Source organism: Carcharodon carcharias, chromosome 4 (genome assembly GCF_017639515.1).
Source record: "Carcharodon carcharias isolate sCarCar2 chromosome 4, sCarCar2.pri, whole genome shotgun sequence".
NCBI classification, from domain to species: domain Eukaryota; kingdom Metazoa; phylum Chordata; class Chondrichthyes; order Lamniformes; family Lamnidae; genus Carcharodon; species Carcharodon carcharias.
Window position 1 is genome coordinate 56,869,909 of NC_054470.1, and position 22,727 is coordinate 56,892,635.

Here is a 22,727-nt window from a genome sequence, read left to right on the forward strand (position 1 = left end):
CTGCTCATGTCACATTAGTATAATATCACATGTTCATTGCGGATATTCTATCCCATATATGAAGGCAGGGAACCAGAAATTCATGGGCAGGCTTTGAAGAGAATGATGTTTTCTGAGCATGACACATTGTTGAAGTCATTGGAAGAGCAAAGGTAAAGATGGCATGGAAGCTGCAAGTGGGGTCAGGATGGATGGAACCATGGAAGTTGACACTCACTTATATAGTAGCGTTTCCAGCACCGTTCCTCTGCCCAACACCACTGGCTGCCTAAGAGCCAAAGGGCAGGCTGCGCAAGTTTACCACCACATCTCAAGAGAGTTCTCAGCCTCTAGTGGGGTCGTTGAGCCATGATCAAAGAGCTCAAGGGCCATCTTATCCTAAGCACAATGTTCCGGAAACAAGATTTTAATCCCTCTCCCAGTTTCCTATTAGTGAGAGGTCATATAAAGGGAACACCAGGTTGATAAATATGCACCACCATGGAAAAAATGGATAAGAAGGAAGGAGTATAGTAATATACCCTGACTAATATTTATTTCTCAATCAAATTCACAACAAACAAATTACCTAGTCATTGTTTCAATGCTACTTATGAGACCTTGCTGTGTGTGAACTAATTGTAGAGGTTCCCTGTATCACAGCAGTATCTGCATGTTTAAAGTACTTCATCAACCATAAAGAACTTGGGATGACCTGTAGGTGTGAAAAGCACGATATAGATTAAATCTCTTTCTGTCTTTGCTCCTATAGTATGCAGATGGTTACTTCATTAATATTTTCTACATGAAGTAACCTATTGCTGCATCTTCTCTCTGTAGACTGTCTATGCCTCACTTAAAACGTGCAATGTGTGCCAACATGCACACTCAAGCAAGATGTCAAAGGAGGTGATAGCCTAAAACAAGTTGGATGCAAAATCTGAAAGAGAAAATATTGTTTTGTGTGCTTTTTTAACATGTCAAAGATGGCCAGAAAGCAGATATTCTCAATTTCACCTTAAAATAGGCCATATATTTTGGTCAAAATAATCCATTATCTACCAAACACATTTCACTAGCAATGCTTTCAAACATTAAATACTAAAGAAAATAAGGTTTTGCTAGGAATGTGTCGGAAAACTATTGCCAGGTGGAATGGATCATGAATTATCACTTATACACAGAAATAAACAAGTGCAGGTTATGCTATTGCTCACAGACATGACAAATTATCCATTTGTGTTCAACATAGTATGTTCATATTAGGGATATAGGAACAGGAGTAGGCCATTTATCCTTCCAACATCCAATGAGATCACGGCTGATCTGTGACTTAACTCCATCTTTTCACCTTTTCCCTTAACATCTTTGGATAATAAAAATCAATCAACCTCAGTTTTAAATTTAACAATTGATCTAACATCAGTTGCCATTTGCAGAATAGGGTTTCACACTTCTACCACCCTTTGCATGCACATTCTTAAATGCAGAGGTTTTGACTTTGTTTGTTCAAACAAATGAAACAGAAGTACATATTACTGAAAAACAAACATGCTTTAAAAGCTTGCAATCTTGCACTTCTTAGGACAGAAGCAAGAATGCCAAATTTCAAAGGGAGCAACAATTTAAACTGCATGTGAAAAAGATGCTGATTGGTTTGCAAGTCAACTCTGATTGGTTGAGGCATTGCCATGGAGAATCACAATGTAAGTACTGTTCCTCACATTTTTGGACAAGTCTTGCGTATATGTAGCTTCTAGTAAGTGTAAGTGAACCACATTGTGAGCCCAAGAGATAATCTAAAATTGGTTGTTAGAGTAATTCTTAGCACACTTGGGATTGTGCAGCAACTGCTGTCAAACTGTGGAATAATGCCTAATGTTAGACATTATGTTCAGTGTTTTACAAGCATGGGTTGGTTGAGTACGGTCAGTACTCTGACTATTGGGAACAGCTGAAGGGATGTGCTGTTTGATACAATCTGTAAGCCATTGGGGCATGCGCCCTTTGTACCTGGCATTGCACCAGCACTGAAATTCATATATCACATACTCAAATGAGTCCTTGACCAATCAGAGTCAACTTGCCAACAAAATAGTGCTCTTCTCACATAAATTGCTGCTCCCTTTGAAATTTGGTATTCTTGCATCCGTCCTGATGAGTGCAAGATGAAAAATTTCAATAGCATGTCTCTTTTTTCAGCAATACTCAAAAATTACGTTTTATCCTTCAAGATGTGATGAAAAACATATGCCGAGCTCCCCTGACTCGCTCTATTTCTTCCTGCTGAGCGGCACAAACCAGCCTCCCTCTTCAGTGATTCTAATTTAGTTCTTGGATATAACATTTATTACCAACTCAAAATAGACTATTCATGTCAATTATAATATATTTCCTACTGACTCTACACAGATGTATCTCAATGGTACCAATCTATAGTTTAAACACATCAAATTGTAATGAGAAGAGATTCAAACAGAAGCTAGACTTGCCCGCAGAGCCCTTTTAAAGCAGGGTAGGGGAATTAGGTTCTAACTAGGTTGGCCTCAGGACATGTAAATGCACCATATAATTTATCCTGAGGTGGACTTGCTTGTCAAAAGAAATATTTTTTTGACGACTAAAGGCTTCAAATATAGATTTCACTGGCTCCTACATTGTGCTAAATATTTACCACAACATGAATTCATGTATAAAGCTAATTTTCAGTGTTATTATTCAAAGGATGCATGGTTTAGCTACTAGAAATTATTTTAGAAATTTGATTGATAGCCAGGGCTCTACAATAACAGTACATAATTTCTAGATTCAGTAGCTGATAGTTGCATGCCATTAGACAGGAGAAATTTATATCAACCTTGCTAAAACTAATCTTAAATGACTGCATAGCAACTCATGGGATTTAGAGGAAGCTATTTCCTAAAAGTAATAGTAAACATTATCAACAACTGCAGGGAAAAAGATTCTCCTTGAGCCATGCACTGTTATTATGGGATGTCTGATAAAGACTCCACATAATTACTAAGTCATAAATGAGCTTTTACTTAATATAAAAACTGTTCTGACAGTCCAAGCTTGAAACTAAATTCAGGAATTTAGCCCTTGGAGGTTGGATACTTTCTCCAGAAGGTTGAATGCAATAATCTGGATTTTCTTGAGGCTATATAGCCACCATAACTTCCTGATGCTGTCTCCAATCGTAAGACTGCTATGACCTTTTTCTGTACTTTTAAGCTTGTGAGTTATCTTTTCATCGTGTCAATAATACTTAAGTTGCACTCTATCAGCTATTTTTGCCTCCTATATCGGATACCTTGCTAATCTTGCAACAATTTGAATTAATATTTTTTTTAATTGTCTACTTTCCACAATTTAGTTTATTTTTGACTGAAGCCAAATTTTAGCAATGTAAAGAAGTCTGTTTTCAAATAACTCCAGTTCAATAGAACTTTGGATGACATTTGAAATTGCAAAACCAAGCTTGAGTGATCATGAACCTGCTGGTTTGAATTTTGCCTTCAATGCCTGACTGTACAGCATTCCCTGGGTGCATTACAAAGATGAGTGCCCCAGGGAAAATCAGGCCTACTCTTCTGCAGAATGAGATCCTTCTTGTCTGATTTTTCTCTCTGATTTGCACTCAGACAATGGTTTATACCCAGGTACCAAAGATTCAAATCTGCATTTCCTAATTTCAGAACATCTCGAAAGGCGGAATCATCCCAGATTTGCTCTATGTGCGATCATGGTGGGAGAAAAGACATTTTACCCGTCAGCTGCAATGGTAGCTTTTTACACCGTATTGTCCCAATTTTGCCTCATTAATTATGCATTCCCAGGAAAAACATTGTTTTGATGGCGGGCGGGCTCTCATTTGCCTGCCGAGCTATCACCTTGCCGCTTCATCACACTGGGCACCATATTTCAAGTGCAGCCGCACACACATCTCTCAGTGCTTCCAGCCTATGACTGCTGCAAAGAAGATATGGCCCCGAAAGGTAAGAAAACTGCAGCCACCCCCCCCCACCCACCCCCCCCCCCGCCCCCCTCTGAGTTTAATGATGCCTCCCTTGAGCATCTTTTGGACGCAGTGGAGACCTGCCGTGATGTCCTGTAACCCAGCTCTGGGCGAAGACCAGAAAGCAAGGTCACCGAACCAGCATGGGAGGTGATGGCAGCGCTGGTCAGGGCCAACGCCCTGCAAAAGAGGACAGCCACCTTGTGCCGCAACAGGATGAATGGCCTCATCTGTTTCACCAGGGTGAGTTACTCTTTTCATTACTCTCAACTCAAACACTCACAAACCCATCACACATTCACAGGGATCTCGCACTTCAAGGGACAATACCACTAACTCTCTCACACACACACATCTTCATCAGGCTCATATCCTCTGGAGCTCATGTTCTCATCCCATCCATAGCTCCGCTCACCGCACAAACATTCCACGCAGTACCATGTGTCTTGCTCACATGCTCTCCATTTGTTTTCATGCAGGAGAAGCTGGCTGTCAGCAGCAGGGAGAGGTCCCAGACCAGGGGTGGAGTGGCCAATATTAGGTCCCCTACTCACTTGGAGGACCATGCCATCGGGTTGACTGGTGGGGATGTGGATTGTGCCTGCAGCGATGGTGAGGTCAGCAGCAAACACCCTGGTGAGGATCCTGCACCACAGCGTCCCTCACTCAAAGCAACTCTCTCTCCTGCTTTTGACTCTGCTGCCATGCACTAATTTTCTCTACTTTGGTTCACAGGGAGCTCTGCCAAGTGACCAACACCCTCAGCCAGCCAGTCCCTCAGCTCCATCCACGTACTCACCTCCAGCCAAGAGGACACCTCCTCCATTGAAGAGCTGGAAATAAGCAGCCTGGAACATCCGTCACAGCACTTACCCACAACCCCCACCAGAACACAGACACACACCTCGGTGGGACCTAGATCTAGAGCAGGCTCAGGTAACAGTCTGGTCATGCATGACACATGTCCGCAGCAGGAAGAGTCTGGTTCAGCTGAGCTCCCTGGCACTCTGAGTACTGCAGGGGAAGAGGCATCTGTCAGGTCTGAGTCAGATGACAAGCCTCTGGATTTCACCGTCCAACTCATCCTGGAGAGTCAGCAGAAGGCATGGGAACATCCCACACAACTGCTGAAAGCCCTCAGCAGAGTGGCACGTGAGCCGGAGGAGTGCGTCTGCCTGGTCTCTGATGAGGTGATGATACATGTGTGCCTATGGAGGCCTCCTTGGGGAGGATGGAGACCCTGGCCCAGTACATGCACTCAGACCTGTGCTCCATCACGGTACCCATGGGTGAGTTCCTGCAATGGCAACGCGAGAGGGAAACAGGCACCTCAATGTCCTCCAGGTGCTCCTTCCCCTTGGGCACCCAAAGAGAGGAGGAGTGGCAACTGGACATCCACTCAGGAATCTCAGAGGCTGTCCTCTCCCTCTGAGTCCCCTTTGCCTGTGACCCCCTCAACCTCATCCTCTGTCACCGCAGAGGGAGCAGCTGGCCCACAGGAGGACAGCCAAAGCAAGCCGGGGCACTGAAGGCCTCAGCTCTCCAGAGGATCCATGCTGAAGTCATCAGAGGCAACAAGGCCAATCATTGCACAGGATGTGTCCACCCCTGCTGTAGATGTCAGGGCAGCACCTAGAAAGACTAAGGCATTCAAAAGTTTATAAATTCTGATCACAAGTGGTTGCACAGGTGAACACATTTTGTCACTTTGCGATCTGAAAATATATTCACTCTCACTGAATAATGTGTAACGGTGTCTTTCAGCTTCATTGTGGGTCCCTGCATCCAGACAGCCCCCCATTCCCCTGCCCCCCAACTGCCACTGGCAGTTCAGCTGCACGCAGCCAGCCCACGAGTGATTCTGGAAGGAGAAGTGTGTGTGTGGCAGGACCTTTTGGAGCCTTCTGCATGCACTGTCCCACATACACGGATCCTTCCCGTATCACACTCATCTCAATGTCCTGAGCACTTCCAGCAGAACCTCCTTGGTGTTCTCACTCCAACACCACTGTGCTAATGAGTTTTCTAAGTCTCCTTTTATCCTTTGGCTATGTAGTAACTGTCTTCATGTCAATCCTTCTTCTCCTTGTTTGATTTTTGGGATATGTTATCAGTCTTCAATTGGTCCACACTGAACTGAACTTATTCCAAGATACATTGCGCAGCTGGCTTTCCCCACATTTTCATCCTGCATGTAATTATTTGACCACAGGTCATCTGGTGCACTTGCCTTTTGTCTCCTTCAGACTCAATTGTCTTACAGGTGGTTGAGCAATTGCCACCAAGTTATGCTGGATCAAAGATTGTTTGAAAAAACACAACTGGAATGATTTTTTTAAAAAAGACTGCTTTGCAAAGCACAATACATTTTCAAGAATTGTAACATGTTCCAAGAATTGCCAGGTTATTTCCAGTGCATCTTTGCAGCAAATTCAACCATATCTTTAAGTACTTTCTTACAGCAAGGGAGCTTTTGCCACCAAGAGGGATTGGGGGGGAGGGGGTCCCTTCGTGGGCTACAGGGTACCTCATCCCCAGTGGCACTGGGCCCAGTGAACACTTCAGCAATAGATGTTTCCAACTTGACTCGCTCCTGTGTGTTAAAATGTTGTGTGAGTTGGGTGGACTCTGATATTTAAAGCACGGAAAGGAATATCTGGAAAGTTTGCTCCAGATCTCAGGCACGCCTCTTAAGTGCAGGATCAGAACAGCATTGGTGTGACTGATAGTGTCTGGAATAAGGGAATACCCAGCTGAGGTAGAGCACGTTTATCTCCTGAAACTGATCTTATCCAACAGGTACAGGTTCCTTGCTACCTGTGAGATTAAGAATGAAGAATGTTGACAATAGCACCATAGAGCAGAAGGCTGTCAAAAGTGGGAAGGAGGACAAGGAAGGAAAACATAATGTAGTAGTTGTAGGGGATTTCATAATTAGTGGAAAGGATAGTACTCTTTGTAAGGAGGATGAAGTCTTGCATGGCATGTTGCTTACCCGGTGCCAGGGTAAAAGATATCTTGAACCAGCTTAAAATATTGGAAAGCAAGTGGGGAGGATCCAGTTTTTGTAATCCATTTTGGGAATCACAACAAAGGGAAGAGTAGGCAAGAGTCCCTGTTTGGAGATCAAGAACTAGGAGCTGAATTAAAAAGCAGGACCTTGAGGATTATAGTCTCTGGATTATTATCCAAGCCACATACAAATTGGCATAGTGATAAGAAAATTAGGGAGGTGAACATGCGCTTGAAGACTGGCATGGAAAAGAGTGGTTCCATTTCATGGGACACTGGCACCAGTTCTAGGACATAAAGAATATCATTGGGATGGGCAGCACCTGATTGGGCTGGGTTCAGGGTCCTGGCAAAAAGGATAAAAAGAGTGGCCTACAGGACTTTAAACTAGTAAATGGGGGAGAGGACTCAGATTGAAAAGGTTGTATAAATAATGGTTTGAAAACAAATGAAGAAAATACATTAACAGGCAGAAACTGTGCTTTAGGTGCTTCAGGTAAAGGGAAAACCAGAAGATGTACAGTAATTAAACCAAGAGGAAGAAATAAAACATTAAAGCAAAAGGGCAAACTAGAGAATCTGGCCCAAGTAAGCATTTTTATACAAAGAGTAAAAGGAACAGATAGAATGAATTGCAGACACAAATTCAACTTGAAGGGTTTGACACAGTAGCTATTTCTGAGGGCAAGATTTTTCTGATATTGAGGTTAACTGCTCCACTACCTGAAGAGTCAGCAGGGAACACATTCCCTCCAGTACTGGCTGCCCGCAGCCATTTAACGCTCCAGGGGACATTAATCGGCTGGAGACAGCACTTCTCCCCCTCACACGGGAGAAAGTCCTGCCTTAGAAAGCTGCTAGCCAATCAAATTGGCCAGTAGTTCCAATGCACCAATAGCAGCAATGACCAGGATTGGGACCACAAGCAGCCCCCATATTCTAAGCACTGTGGTCCAGAACCAAGTAACAGTGGGTGGTCTCTTGTGGGGGGAGTAGGTGAGGCCTGAGGGGAGTGTTTGGAAAGGCAAGGGGGAAAGGGAGCACCCATGGAGGCCAGACCTTGTCAAGGGGGTGGTGCCTGATGTGGAAAGTAATATGTTGAAGGAGGCTTTCCCCACCTGACCCCCACTTGCTGCCCGAAGCCTGAGCAGGGTGACATTCTGGGCTTCCCCCTGCTCCTGACCTCCTCCTGCCAGTCTGAAGATTGAGTCTGGGCAGGAAGCACCCCATAAATTGTCATTAATTGACTACTTAGGGGCTTCAATTGGAACAAAGGTGGGTGGGCTAATCTAGGCATCACCCATCCTACAGTAAAATTGTGGATAAATTGGGGTGGGGGGGGAGGGGTGGCGGTAGGGCTGTGGGAGGGCCATCTAAGGAATGTTCCAGGCACCCCCTCCCCTCCTGCCTACCTGCAAACCCACTGGTGGGGTAGGAGGGGTGTAAAATTCTGCCCTGAGACATGGCAGCTAGATTTTCAGGGCTGGGAAATAAATATGCCAGATTTTTAAGGCCTACAGAAAGATAAGGAACATGGTAAAGAGTAGCCTTAATTATTAAGGGTAAAATACCAACAATAATAAGGGAGGATATAACAAGAAGTAGGCAGTCAGTGGAGACTTTATGGATGGAAGTAAGAGATAGAATAGAATTTAAGACTGCAGCAAGATTTATGTATAGCCATCCTGGTAGTAACTATGAGGTGGTAGATTGTATAAATGCAGAGATTACATAAGCATGTAGTAAAGGTAGAGTGGGTTTGATGGGAGGTTTAAACTTTCATTTTGATTAGGTTAAACAGAGGAGCTCAAGCCAGAAAGATAGCAAATTTCTTGAGTGTGTCCAGGGTACTTTTTGCAACAATATATCCTAAATCCAAAAATAGGCAGGTCCTAATAAATGTAATAATGAGAAACGAGGAATGAGCCAGATTTAGCTAACAATCTAAGAGTGTGTGAATATTTATCAAATAGCAATCATAATATGATCAATTCAATGTAGTGCTGAAAGGAAGAAAAATGAAACAGCAATAAGATCCTAGATTTAGGTCTGGCTGATGTCAATGGGATGAGACAAAGTAAACTGTCCATAGTAAACTGGGCAAATCTGTAAGTGGATAAAACAACAGAAGATCAGCGTTTAAAAAAGATTTTATTACAATACAAAATCAGTTTATTCTCCTAAGGAGCAAGAGCTCCACTTGCCAAAAAAAAACAACCAGGGATGACTTAAGAAGTAAGAAACAACATAAAATTAAAAGAAAATGCTTACAAAATGCAAACCTAGCACAGACTCTGGCAACTGAGAAAAATTTAGTGAAAGCAAAGGATGACAAAAAGAGCTGCAAAAAGGAAGTATGAAAAGAAAGTTGTAAGTGGTAGCAAGATCAACCATGATCATATAGAAAGGCAAAGCAGGCTTGATGGGCCATATGGTCTACTCTTGCTCCTATTTCTTGTGTTTTGTGTTCTTGGATTAATGAATATGGGACAACTGTGTATATATGGAGTTAGTTCACAGATCATATCATGATCCCCGGATGAGGTCCCCAATTTGTTAAATTCCCAAACAGGACCCAATTTTGTTATGATCAAAATGAGGAGGAATGAGCTGGCTCCCCTTCTTTATTGAACCCCCTTGATTGATCGCAATAAGGTTAATTTAAAAATCCTATCCCTTTGGATACCTTTTCTCAGTCCATATGTATTTACTTTTTAGAAGGAGCCAATTTAGCCAGACTTTCTTGATTCAAAGAAAGTGTAAGTTTATTAGTTACTAAAGCCTGATAAAAATAATAAAAATGCAACACACAAATGCAGATCAGAAATGAGACGTTAAGGGCCCAAATAAAAGTTTAAAAAAAAAATCAGTGCTTGGCTTGTCCGTGAGGCATAGATGACAGTACATTGTAGCCATTAAGTTGGGTGATTCTAGCAGAGCTGACTTTAGGAGATTCACAGTCAGTTGGTTCTACAGGGTGGCTGAAGAGGATGTCCTTTTCCTTTTGCTTGTGCCTTCTGCTGAGTTTGCCTCCAGCAACAGAGAGAGTGAGAGACTTTGCTTGCTTTTGCAGGTGTGATTGAATCTTCTTGTTGTTTCTGTCACTCAATCAGCACACACTGCACTGCCCTGCGGGCAGCATTTTGACCTATTTTCCCCTGCGTATTCCTGTATGGGGAACAAAAACATGTCTTGTGCCCAGAGTCTGTTTTCTTTCATCTCAGACCATTTTACACATTCTGAGATATAAGTCAACAGGAGATGGATTTTAGATAACTGCTGAGATATGGTAAACAGTCTTTTAAATCCACAACCACAGGAGATTAAAGTCCTTTGCATCTTTTCTATCTCCCTTTCAATTGTCTCTGCTTGAAGAAGGTCATGGCACATTTCAGGTGCAACATTCCATGTCCTCCCAGCAATCGATCAAGAATAATCTACATAGATATTTTCCAGCATGTGGTCACTGTACATTATCAGTCACCTTTTGACCAATCATTCCTAGTATTTCTTTTAAAAACACAGGCCTACCTTAAAAAGTTCAATATTCCCGTAAGTAATTTGTGGCTGCTATCTGCTTTTCATGACAATCAACATTAACTCCTTGAATTGTCAAACAGGTCCATTAGGTTAAATGGCCTACTCCTGTTCCTATGTTCTCTGCAATGAAACCCATATATCACCTATTTGCTTATTCTGGTGACCTGTCCATATTCACTCACAAAATTGTGCGTTCTTCCTCACAGTTTGCCTTGCTTCCTAATTTGGTATCATCAATGCAGTTCAGTATCATTCTACTAGTGCCTATGTCCAAAGTCAAGCCATTTATGTAAATAAAAAACAACAAAAGACACCACAGAGAAGGGCATTGAGGCCCAGCGTTTTCCCCATCCTGCTCATCCAAAAATAATCCACTTACCCCAGCACTTTGTTTTCTGCCCCAAGATCATAACTTTATCCACGCAGCTAAATTTTCCTTCCTACCATGTACCTTCAATTTCATAACAAATCTCTCATGTGGCACCTTATCAATTATATTCCAACAAAGCAAAGTGTAATGCTCGCTGATGGTCTCTGTTGGCATATTCTGCAATTTCCTCAAAAAATTCAGTTAAATAAATAAATTGCATTCATATATCTCTTTGAACGGATATCTCAAAGTTACTTTTTTGAAGTATTGTTTGTAGACAACCATGATAGCTCATTTGCACATGACAAAGTTCCGCAAACAGCAAAGGAGATTGATAGTGTGAGTTGAATGTTGGCCAGGAATCCAAAAGAACTCCCCGTTCTTTTCTGAAAGTGCTTTTCAATCTTTCACGTATGTCTGAACAGGTGGATAGAGCCTTGGTTTAACCTTTAATTAGAACGGTGGTATCTCTAATGATGCAGTACTCCACTGTAAGTCCCAACTGAAATTGTGTGTTCAAGTCCTGGAGTGAGGCTTGGACCTTTTAGCTCCTGATTCAGAGGCAAGAAAGTCAGCACTGAGCGAAGCTAGCATTAAATTTGTCAAGTTTTGCAATATCTCTCAGATTCCTGGTTCACCCTCGCCCATGGCAGGACTCCTGAATCACCACACCTCCTATTCTGCGGTTGTCCCCCGCAACCTACAGAATTGGTTATCCCACCTGAACCTGGTATTGCCACCCCACTGAGACCCTGGGATCACCCACCTCCCCAACTAGGATGCTGGAATCAGCTCCCATCCCACTGGGAGTGGCCCTATAAGGTTTGGTTCCCCCATCCCTGCACTGGGATCGGCCCCTCATCTTCCCAGGATTGGACACCCCTGTTAATTCCCAGTGTCCTGCCAAATATTTATCCGTCAATCAACATCATGCAAATGTATTATCTGGTCACTATCACATTGCTATTTGTAAGACCTTGCTATATGCAAATTCCTGCCACACTTCCTACATTACAACAGTGACTATTGTTACAACCAGGTGAGTGAGGAGGGACTGAATGGCTCCCCCAACCCACTCCTCATTTAACCACAACAGAACTTTCTAAAAAGGATATGCTTGTCAATTCAGTGAATGTTTAACTGGTTACGTGCTGTGACTATAAAATTCACAAAATGACAGGTTACCTTGGAGCTTTTAAAAAGAAAAGAAAATAGTATTTATTGTACTAAGATAAAAGCAAAAAACTGCGGATGCCGAAAATCCAAAACAAAAACAAAAATAAAAATACCTGGAAAAACTCAGCAGGTCTGACAGCATCTGCAGAGATGAATACAGTTAACGTTTCAAGTCCATAAGACTTCAAGAGAACTAAGGAAAAATAGAAGAGGTGAAATATATGCTGGTTTAAGGGGGTGGGTGGGACATGTAGAGCTGGATAGAAGGCCAGTGATAGGTGGAGATTGCCAAAAGATGTCATAGACAAAAGGACAAAGAGGTGTTGACGATGGGGATATTAGCTAAGAAATGTGCTAATAGGTGACGTTAAGGGTAGAAGGCAGGATGAACAAGGTACAGATAGCCCTAGTGGGGGTGGGGTGGGGGGAAGGGATTGAAGTAGAATAAAAGCTAGAGATAAAACAATGCATGGAAATACATTTAAAAATAATGGAAATGGGTGGGAAAAGAAAAATATATATATAATTATTGGAATAAACGGGGATCGGAAAGAGGGTGGGTATGGAGGAGAGAGTTCATGATCTAAAGTTGCAGAACTTAATATTCAGTCCGGAAGGCTGTATAGTGCCTAGTCGGAAGATGAGGTTCTGTTCCTCCAGTTTGCGTTGAGCTTTACTGGAACATTGCAGCATATTCCTCAGACAAACAATCTGGCCACTATCTGTTGAATAGTGTGTTGGGTAGGAGATGCCCTTTGAAATGCATTCACTGACCTTGACCACCCCTGGAATGTTATTGAATTTCTTGTGTCTCTGTTGCCAGGTCCTTGGCTCCAGACTCTGGCAATTGGCTTGCCTGGCCACTTTCTCCCATTCCCTTCTCTGGATTTGCCTTGAGAGCCACATGGCCCGCCGAGGAAACATTTTGTCTCTCCTTTTGACCTCTTGTGCTAAAGCCTCCAGTGCCACATTGAAAACATTGCTCTCTTTGTGGTGCTTATTCTCACAGCCGATTCCTGCAGAAACAGTGCCCAGTGGGCAGCTCCCTTACGATCAGTGCACCTCCTTTTAAGAGGGGCATGCTGCCTTTAAAAGGTTCAATCCACCATCACGCCAGGCTGATTTTAAAATACCAGTTCCCAGTATACCACTCCTGTCATTTTTCCTCATCACCAGTACAGGTCATATTTTGCACTGTAATGATGAGCTGAAATCAATGGAAAGGCAAGCTGTGATGAGCCGTCAAAACCTGTTAAAACTATGAACTTCCCTTTGGCCACGGCATGATGTTCAGGATATGGCTGAACCTGTGTCCGCAAGTATAGTCCGTTGTTGGCCCTCCTCAGTAACAACAGACACTACAGGAACTCCGCTGTCGATTTTGTTTGTGGGTTGGCGGGGTGGTATGGGGTGGAGGGAGGCGATTCACTTCATTGGCTCAGGGATTGAGGCCACTGTCCCTCTCTCTGATTGGGAGGGGCAGACAATGTTTGCTTGCAATGTCTGCCACTTGTTTGCTTTTTTGACATTCCAGTCATGTGGTCATGTGGCGCCAGTTCCAGTAAGGTGGTCATCAAAACTGATAACTTATCAATTTTGGATTTCATCGCTCCTGGTGCTGGTCTGATGACTAGAACTAAATGCGTGGAAGGAAGCCCTCACCTGCCTGCAATCTTTCTCCCCCCCACCCCCCCACCTTACCTCAGTTGTAACACATTTGTGCTCCTAATTGAAAAGGAACAGTGTTCATTCAGAGTTGAGGAATAAATTCAGAGGGTTTTTCTATAACAACCATTGGTTTGCTCCGAGCATTACAGTGGGATGGAGAATGTGACTTCTCATGCTCTCTCATGCCTGAATGACTGCTCACTCCCAATGCCTTTTGGATTGGTGGATGAAATTGACTTTTAGTTGAATGGAACATTTTGCTTGTAATTGTGAGGCATGTCTCTTTCTGGCAAGCTATGCATTAGAACATAAAAACATAAGAAGATAAGAATATAAGAAATAGGTGCAGGAGTAGGCCATTCGGCCCCTCAAGCCTGTTCCACCATTCAATAAGATCACGGCTGATCTGCCCCAGGCCTTAACTCCTCTTTCGTGCGAGCTTCTCACAGCCCTCAACTCCCCAATATTTCAAAAATCTATCGACCTCCTCTTTAAATACTTTTAGTGATCTAGCCTCCACAAATCTCTGAGATAGAGAATTCCAGACTTTCACTACCCTCTGAGAAAAGAAATTCCTTTGCATCTCAGTTTTAAATGAGTGTCCCCTTATTCTGTAGCTATGTCCCCTAGTTCGAGATTCCCCCACTAGTGGAAACAACTTCTCACCATCTACCCTGTTGAGCCCCCTCAGAATCTTGTACGTATTCTCAAAGATTGCCAAAAGCTGTTGGGTGCTTAGTGAGTCTTTGGACCATTTAGGAGAAGAGATCAATGAGCTGACTATTTCTCATTCCCAGAATGTTGAGAATTTCTATGAAGGTATCATCTGAATTGTTGCTGGTCAATATAGCTGCTGCGGGATACAAGGCTTCATTCCCATGTTTAAGGCAGTAATAAAATCTGTTTAAAATCAACATTTTTCAACTCAGTGTTGTGTCATTTAAAATCTCCCCACACCCTGGTGATTGTCATAGAGTTATCACCCTCTTAATTGGTCCTAATTCCCTGGCTAAAGCTTACATGGGTTCAAGTGCCAGACAAGCTGTTATAGCGGTTGTGGTGATGGGCCCAGCAATCCCACATGCAATGGGTCAGATACTACAAACCTGGATTGTTCCAACATTAATTGGTCTTCACTATGTTTCCCAACCTCCACTGCCTGGGTCACCTTGACAGACAGCCTTTTGATTAAACCCATCCCAATCTGCCCCATCTCTCAGATCCCCTGTAGTAATAATCAATGTTAGGGCTACTTGTCGTCCCAATTTGCCCTGTAATTCGTATATTTTTAAATGACATTTAGTATGTTCCTCTTCCCAGTCTGGTTAATTGAATATTTTATGGACAGCCATCCTCTAATCCCCCCTGAGGTTATTGTTAATTTGTTCTCCCTAATGGTCTCCTTCATTTGCTGAATCCTGTGCCCCTGCACAGTGGCTTTGGCAATTCCTGACTAATTACATAATCATACAAATCAGGTCCCCATTTCAGTGTTCTGGTAGTTTTTCAATACTCAAGCTGTTATATCTGTTTAGTTGATGTTTCTCTTCCCCTTCTTGCTCATCAACTATGCGATCACTCCTGTTTGCATACATGTGAACAGTGGCTTGGCCTAAATAGCCAAGTGGTTATGGTACTGGGTTTGTAACCCCAAGATCGAGAGTTCAAATCTTACAATGGCAAACTATGAAACAATGTAACTTCATCTGAAACAGATGGAAATGGGTTTGTACTCGAAAGAGTTACAAAAGAAAGAGATGCTAAACCACGAAAATCACTCAAAAGAGTATCAAGAGTTCAAATTTCACAATGGCAAACTATGAAACAATGTAACTTCATCTGAATAGGAACAGATGGAAATGTCTTTTTACTCAAAAGAGTTACATGTGAACAGTGTAGAGGAACAATTGCTTTTCCTGCTCTAACTTAGTCTTTTTTTATCACCCATCTGTTTCTGATTGAAACTTTCAGCCTCTCTGTAAGCTTTTCTTTTGCTGCTCATAAGAATGGAGATCAGATTGTTCGCCAGACTTTCTCCAATTTCTTGACATCAGTAGTCGAGGTGGTCACACAGACTCTCTATATTCCTTGGTCACACAGACCCTCTCAATTGCATAGACCCTTTTGAGACTCTTGAGTTTACCGGTAGTGCTACAAGTCAAGTCAGACCTGCAGCCTTCCCAGCTTAACAGGAAAAGTACCTTAGAGGTTAGTATAGAGCCATAAGCCAAATTTGGTGAGTTATTGGGCATCAAAAGGCTGCAGCAAAGCCAGGTGGAAAGGACAGCCCCTGTGCCAGCTCATCGAAGGCAAGGTTGCAGATGAGTTCTCCAGCAGGTGACTCAGATGAGGATTTCAATAAGACAGGACATAGGAAAACGCTGATGAGCATACACACCAAGATACTTGGTGCATTGTCATGCCTACCAGAAAGCCTGCTCTCGTTGTCAAGAACCATGGTTGGGTCTAGGCTCCCACTTGGCAGAGGGCATTGCACAGAGCTTGGTGCTCTTTCTCTGCAAGGGAGTGGTGGCCAGTTCCACCAGAGCGCGTTCCATGAGACCGTAATGCAGTATTTAGTAGCTGATGTCCACTGCAGCACAGGCAGGAGCCACCCAACATCTCAATGATGCAGTGAAAGCTCAGGCTGAGTTCATGAAATCCATACTTGGTGTGATGCAGGTTCAGACTGCTGCCATCACGGCTGCAGGTCTCAGTGCTCAAAGGGCCATGCAGGCTCTAGTGACAGCACAGACACCTGTTCTTCTAAAGGTTACTAGGAATGCTGAGGTGCTGCCTATGGCGGTACCATGACTGTAATTTGCACGAACCTGCTGTGCTCTCTCAGGATGCCAGCATTTGTGCTCCAGCTGCTACTATTTCGCCACACTGCCCTGGCTGTTGCCTCTCAATCACACAACCCAAACTGGTGCAATCCATGTCGGAGCTGTACAGCCTGAAGCCAGGCCCTCAAAGCCCAGAGCTGCTTGAGGCCATCATGCGTGGCCATCTGCAGCTACTCCCACAGAAAGTCAGCAGACTTCCACCAGCCATGCTGCAGCCACTGGAGTAGCAAAGGATGAGGGTCCAGAGGAGGTTCACGAGAATGATCCCAGGAATGAAATGCTTAACATATGAAGAACGTTTGAGGACTCTGGGTCTATACTTGATGGAGTTTAAAAGGATAAGGAGACATCTGATTGAAACATACAGAATACTGAAAGGCCCGGATAGAGTGGACGTGGAGAAGATGTTTCCATTAGTAGGAGAGACTAGGACCCGAGGGCACAGCCTCAGAGTAAAGGGAAGACTTTTTAGAACAGAGATGAGGAGAAACCTCTTTAGCCAGAGAGTGGTGAATCTATGGAATTCATTGCCACAGAAAGCTGTGGAGGCCAGGTCATTGAGTGTATTTATGATCAAGATAGCTGGTTCTTGATTGGTAAGGGGATCAAAGGTTATGGGGAGAAGGCGAGAGAATGGGGTTGAGAAACTTATCAGGCATGATTGAATGGCAGAGCAGACTCAATGGGCCGAATGGCCTAATTTCTGCTCCTATGTCTTATGGTCTTATGGTCACTACACTAGGACAGGCAAAGGTACCTGCAAGGCAAGCACTAAGGAGATATAGAATTTTAGTTTTATATGTATTATTGCATGTGTTGTTGGATAACATTGTTGGTGGGAATGTTTTTCATTCGTAGCTTTTATTTCAAGATTTTTGTATCCAGATTATGCTGTGATGGGACATAGAAGATGGGTGGAAAGGTGGATAGTTGTGGAGCAATAGTGATGATGGAATGAAGTCTTAAGGCAAATGGAGACTCAGTAGCCTCCCATTGATGGCCCTTCCAGAGTGCAGGGGTCCTGGGTGGCGTCTCCCTGCTTCCTCATCCTCCTCTTACTCCTCCTCCTCCTCCACCCTCTCCTCCTCCTGCTTCCTAGGTGGCCCTCAGATGTCTGTGCCCGCATTATAGCAAGATTGTGGAGGACTCAGCAAACCACCATGACACCAGCTCTGGTAAGTATTGGAGGGCTACCCCGGAACAGTCCAGGCAGTAGAAGCGGTGCTTGAGTGCACCCAAGCATTTGGTCTGCTCCAAGATGTTTCTTGTGGCTCCATGGGTCTCAGTATAGGCATGTTATCCTTATGTTTTTGGGTGATAGAGGGGAGTCATGAGCCAGGTATCCCTTCTATCTAAGTAGCCAGTCTCTGGTTCTTTGTGGTGGCCCAAAGATGGTGGGAACAGTTGACTGCCTCAGGGTGAAGGTCCTCATGGCTGTTGCCATGCTAGCATACCTTCACTAACATAATGTACTGTGCATGGCCATATGTTAACTGCATGTTGATGGAGTTCCATCCCTTGTGATTCCTGTATGTATTACCATTTACATCTGGGGCCCATACAGCCATATGGGAATCTCGCTACCCTGGCAAAGACACATACTTGCTCCTCCTGCTTCTCTCGAAAGAGAGAGAAGACAATGAAGTCCCCTCTCCTGGTATGCGGGGCCTCCATCATCTCACTGGTGCAATTGTGGACAGAAAACTGGTAAATGTTGGCTGTGTCACCCGCTCCCGACATGAGGAATCTGCTACAGTAGAAGTTCAGCAGAACCTTGGCGATCACTGGCTGCCCGGACCTTGTCTTTGTCAGATGTAGGTTCTGTTGAAGGAAGTGGCACAGTTCAGTGACTACCTTTGCTGAATCATAGGCACTGCTTCTGGCTGAAGATTAGAACATTAGAAATGAGAGCTGGTGTAGGCCATGCGCCCTTTGAGCCTGCTCTAATATTCCACAAAATTATGGCTGATATTGCACCTCAACTCCCCCTTCTTGTACTATCCCCATATTCCTTAATTCCTTAAGTGACCAAAAATATTGACCTCTGCCTTAAATAGACTTAACAACTAAACATCCCAAGCTCTCTTGGGTACAGAATGTCAAAGATTTATAACACTTTGAGTGAAGAAATTTCTCCTCAACTCAGTGTGGCCAATCCCTTATTCTCAAACTGTGACACTGTGTTCTAGATTCTCGAGCTGGGGGAAACATTTTCTCAGCATCTACTCTGTTGGGGCTCTTAAGAATTTTATGGCCAGAATCTTTGGGTCTGGCGTGGGCCCCGCTAGCCGATGTGTAAAATGATGCGCGGTGGCGACAGGCGTGCATCCCAATCTCACATTCAGATCTTCAGTTCGGCGGGTGCGAACTGGAGTCGGCTGCACGCCTGCCGAACTGTCAAACGCATGTTAAGGCCATTTAAATTCCTAATAATTAACTGAGCTGCCAATCCAATCTTAAGGTTGGCGGGCAGGTGAAGAGACCAGGCGGCCTTCGCATTTATCATGAAACCTCATCCACAGGCAGGATGAGGTTTCATGAAGGTTTTAAAACATTAATAAAAACTTTTAATAAACTTCATAGACATGTCCCAGTTCATGTGACACTGTCACACAAGGGGACATGTCTGAATTTTTTTTTTCCTTTATTAAAATTTAAAAAAAAACTAAATAATCTCCCTGAGGCAGCTCTGTGCCTCATGGAGATTTCTGCGCTTTTCCGCGTGCATGCGTGCAAAAGAGCGCAGGCCCTGACTCAGCTTCCTCCCCCCCGCCCGCACAGGGAGCATTCAGCACTTCAAGGTGCGTGTCACGCTGGGCGGGCCTTAATTGGCACCACCCACATAAAATGGTGGCACGCAGCTGATCGCGGATGGCAATCGGCTGCGCGCCCACTCGCACCTGCTCCCGCCCAACCACACCGACGGGGAGAAAATTCTCCCCTATATGTTTCAATTAGATCATCTCTCATTCTTCTAAACTCTAGGGAAAATAGGCCTAGTCCACTCAATCCCTCCTCATAGGACAATCTCCGAATGCCAGGAACCAGCTTGGTGAACCTTCGCTGCACTTGCTCTATAGAAAGTATGTCCTTCCTTAGGGAAGGAGACCAAAACCACACACAGTACTCCAGGGGCAGAATTTTTACGCCCCAATGAGGCATAAAATCACACAAGAAGACCTTGGGCGAGCTTCCCAGCTATATTTTCAAGTGATCAATTGTGATGCATGGACATTTTCTTTTAGCTTTTAAAAACTTTACTTGGCCATTTTCAGGTCTGCAGCCTCCTGAGGCAGCTGTCTGCCTTCAGGGAGCTTTCTTGCAGCGCTCACTCATGCCTGCAGAAACATCAGTGCTCACCCTCTGCCTGCCACCACCCCGGCAGCGCTGAGCTTTTCAACGCGTGTTTCATGCTGGCTGGCCGTTAATTGGTTAGCCAGTGTGAAATTGCAGTCGGCTGCCGATCGCGGTCCAGGGCTCGTTTCCAGGCCCACCAATCGCATGCGCCCACCAAAGGTAAAATTCAGGCCCAGGTGTGAAATGCTTAGTATAATTGTTATAAGACTACTCTTATACTCCAATCACTTTGTAACAAAAGCTTGCATACCATTTTGCTTCCAAACTGCTTACTGTACCTGCTTGTTAACTTCCTGGCCACTCTTCCCTCAGTGCTCTGTACTACAAGTTAAATAAGTAACTCTTCCTCATTGCACAATACTAGGTTCAAAATACCTGTCATGACTTGCTTCCTTGACATACTAATCCAGAAAATTATCTTCTATAGGTTCCATGAACTCTTCCTCTATGCAATTACTGCAAATTTGATTTGCCCAGTGTGTACAAAGATTAAAGTTCCCCATGATTATTATGTTGCCTTTATTACATTCATGTCTAATTACTTGACTTACACTCTTCCCTACACTACAACTACTATAAGGGGGCCTATAAATAACTCGCACCAATGTTTTCTGCTTCTTGCTGTTTCTCAGCTCCACACAAACAGATTCCACTTCATTATTTTCTGAGCAAAGATCCTTTATTTCTATTGTCTTTGTCCCATCCTTTATTGTCAGTCTTACCCCTCCTCCTTCTCCACCTTGCCTATTTCTTCTAAAAGTTAAAAATCCTGGAATATTTAGTTCACAAATTTGGTAATTTTAAAACCACATCTCTGTAATAGCTATTAGAATGCACTATTAATTTCTACATATTAATTAATCTAATTTGCTTCATGCGATCAGATATAATGCCTTTGGTTTTGGCTTTTCCCTGAAGCCACCTTTGTCACTAATTATTTTTGTTACTCTCAATGTCCCTTCCTGACCCACACTACTAATTTTTACCCCAAATTCTGCTCTGCTCTAGAGCCTTGACATTTCCTTTGCTGCATTTGAATTTATGCTTTCCTGAATCCTCCTACTCCAGTCGCCACCAACACACTACCTTTGTTAGCTTGAAGCTCTGTCCACCGCCCTAGGCCTGGATTTTTCCTATGGCGGGCAGGCTGGGCGGGAGTAGGCACAGAGCCAATTGCCGCCCGTGATCGGCTGCACACTGCCATTTCATGCAGATGGGCCAATTAAGGCCGACCCAGTGTAATACACGAGCGGGAGCGCTGAGCACTACCTGTGCGGAGAGGGGGAGGATGGAGAGTCAGGGCCAGTGCACAGCAATCTCCCTGAGGCACAGAGTTGCCTCAGGGATATTGAATGGATATGAAAATTATTAAAGAAGCAGTTTAAAAAATTATTCAAACATGTCCCATCATGTGACTGTGCCATATGAAATGGGGCATGTTTGTAAAGGTGGGAAAATGTATTTGTTTATTTTATTAAAGCTTCAGGAAACCTCATGCCGCCCGTGGATGAGATATCCTGAAAAACGCGAACGCCGCTTGGCTTTTCGCTTGCCCGCCAACGTTAAGGTTTGATGGGCAGAGTTCTTAACTAATTTAATTAATTTCCTACTGGCCTTAAAATAGGCCCTTAATGAACAAAATATCACGATGGCGCGCGATGATGTCGGGACGCACGCCACACGTCATCACGCATCATTTTATGCGTTGGCATGTCGGGCCCGCCCCACATGCCGACCGGAAGATTCTGCTCCTATTTATTGAATTTATCAGGACACTGGTCCCAGCCTATTTTAAGTGGAACCCATCGCAAGGGAAGTTTCCTCTTTCTCCAGTGCTAGTGCCAACAGCCCATGAAGCAAGCCCCTGCTTCCCACACCAGTCTTCCAGCCATGCATGCCCAACCTTCTAACCTGTTTATCCTAAAACTAAACAGTCTGTGGCTCAGGTTAACAATTCATGATTATTACCTTTAAAGCTCTGCTTTTTAATTTGACCCCTAACTCCTCAACTATCCCAGCAGACCATCATTCCTAGCTCTACCTATCTCAAACAAGAACAAAAATACCTGGAAAAACTCAGCAGGTCTGGCAGCATCTGCAGAAAGGAACACAGTTATCGTTTCGGGTCCAAATGACTCTTCAACAGAACTAAATAAAATTAGAAGAGAGGTGAAATATAAGCTGGTTTGAGGGGGGTGGGGCAAGTAGAGCTGAATAAAGGGCCAGTGATAGGTGGAGATAGCTAAAAGATGTCACAGACAAAAGAACAAAGAGGTGTTGAAGGTGGTGATATTATCTAAAGAATGTGCTAATTAAGGGTAGAAAGCAGGACAAGCAAGGTAGAGATAGCCCTAGTGGGGGTGGGGTGGGGTGAAGGAATCGAAAAAGGCTAAAAGGTAGAGATAAAACAATGGATGGAAATACATTTAAATGTAATGGAAATAGGTGGGAAGAGAAAAATCTATATAAATTATTGGGAAAAAAGGCGGGGGGATCGGAAAGGGGGTGGGGATGGAGGAGAGAGTTCATGATCTAAAATTGTTGAACTCAATATTCAGTCCATAAGGCTGTAAAGTGCCTAGTTGGAAGATGAGGTGCTGTTCCTCCAGTTTGTGTTGAGCTTCACTCGAACAATGCAGCAGGCCAAGGATGGACATGTGGGCATGAGAGCAGGGTGGAGTGTTGAAATGGCAAGCAACAGGGAGGTCTGGGTCATGCTTGCGGACAGATCGAAGGTGTTCTGCAAAGCGGTCACCCAGTC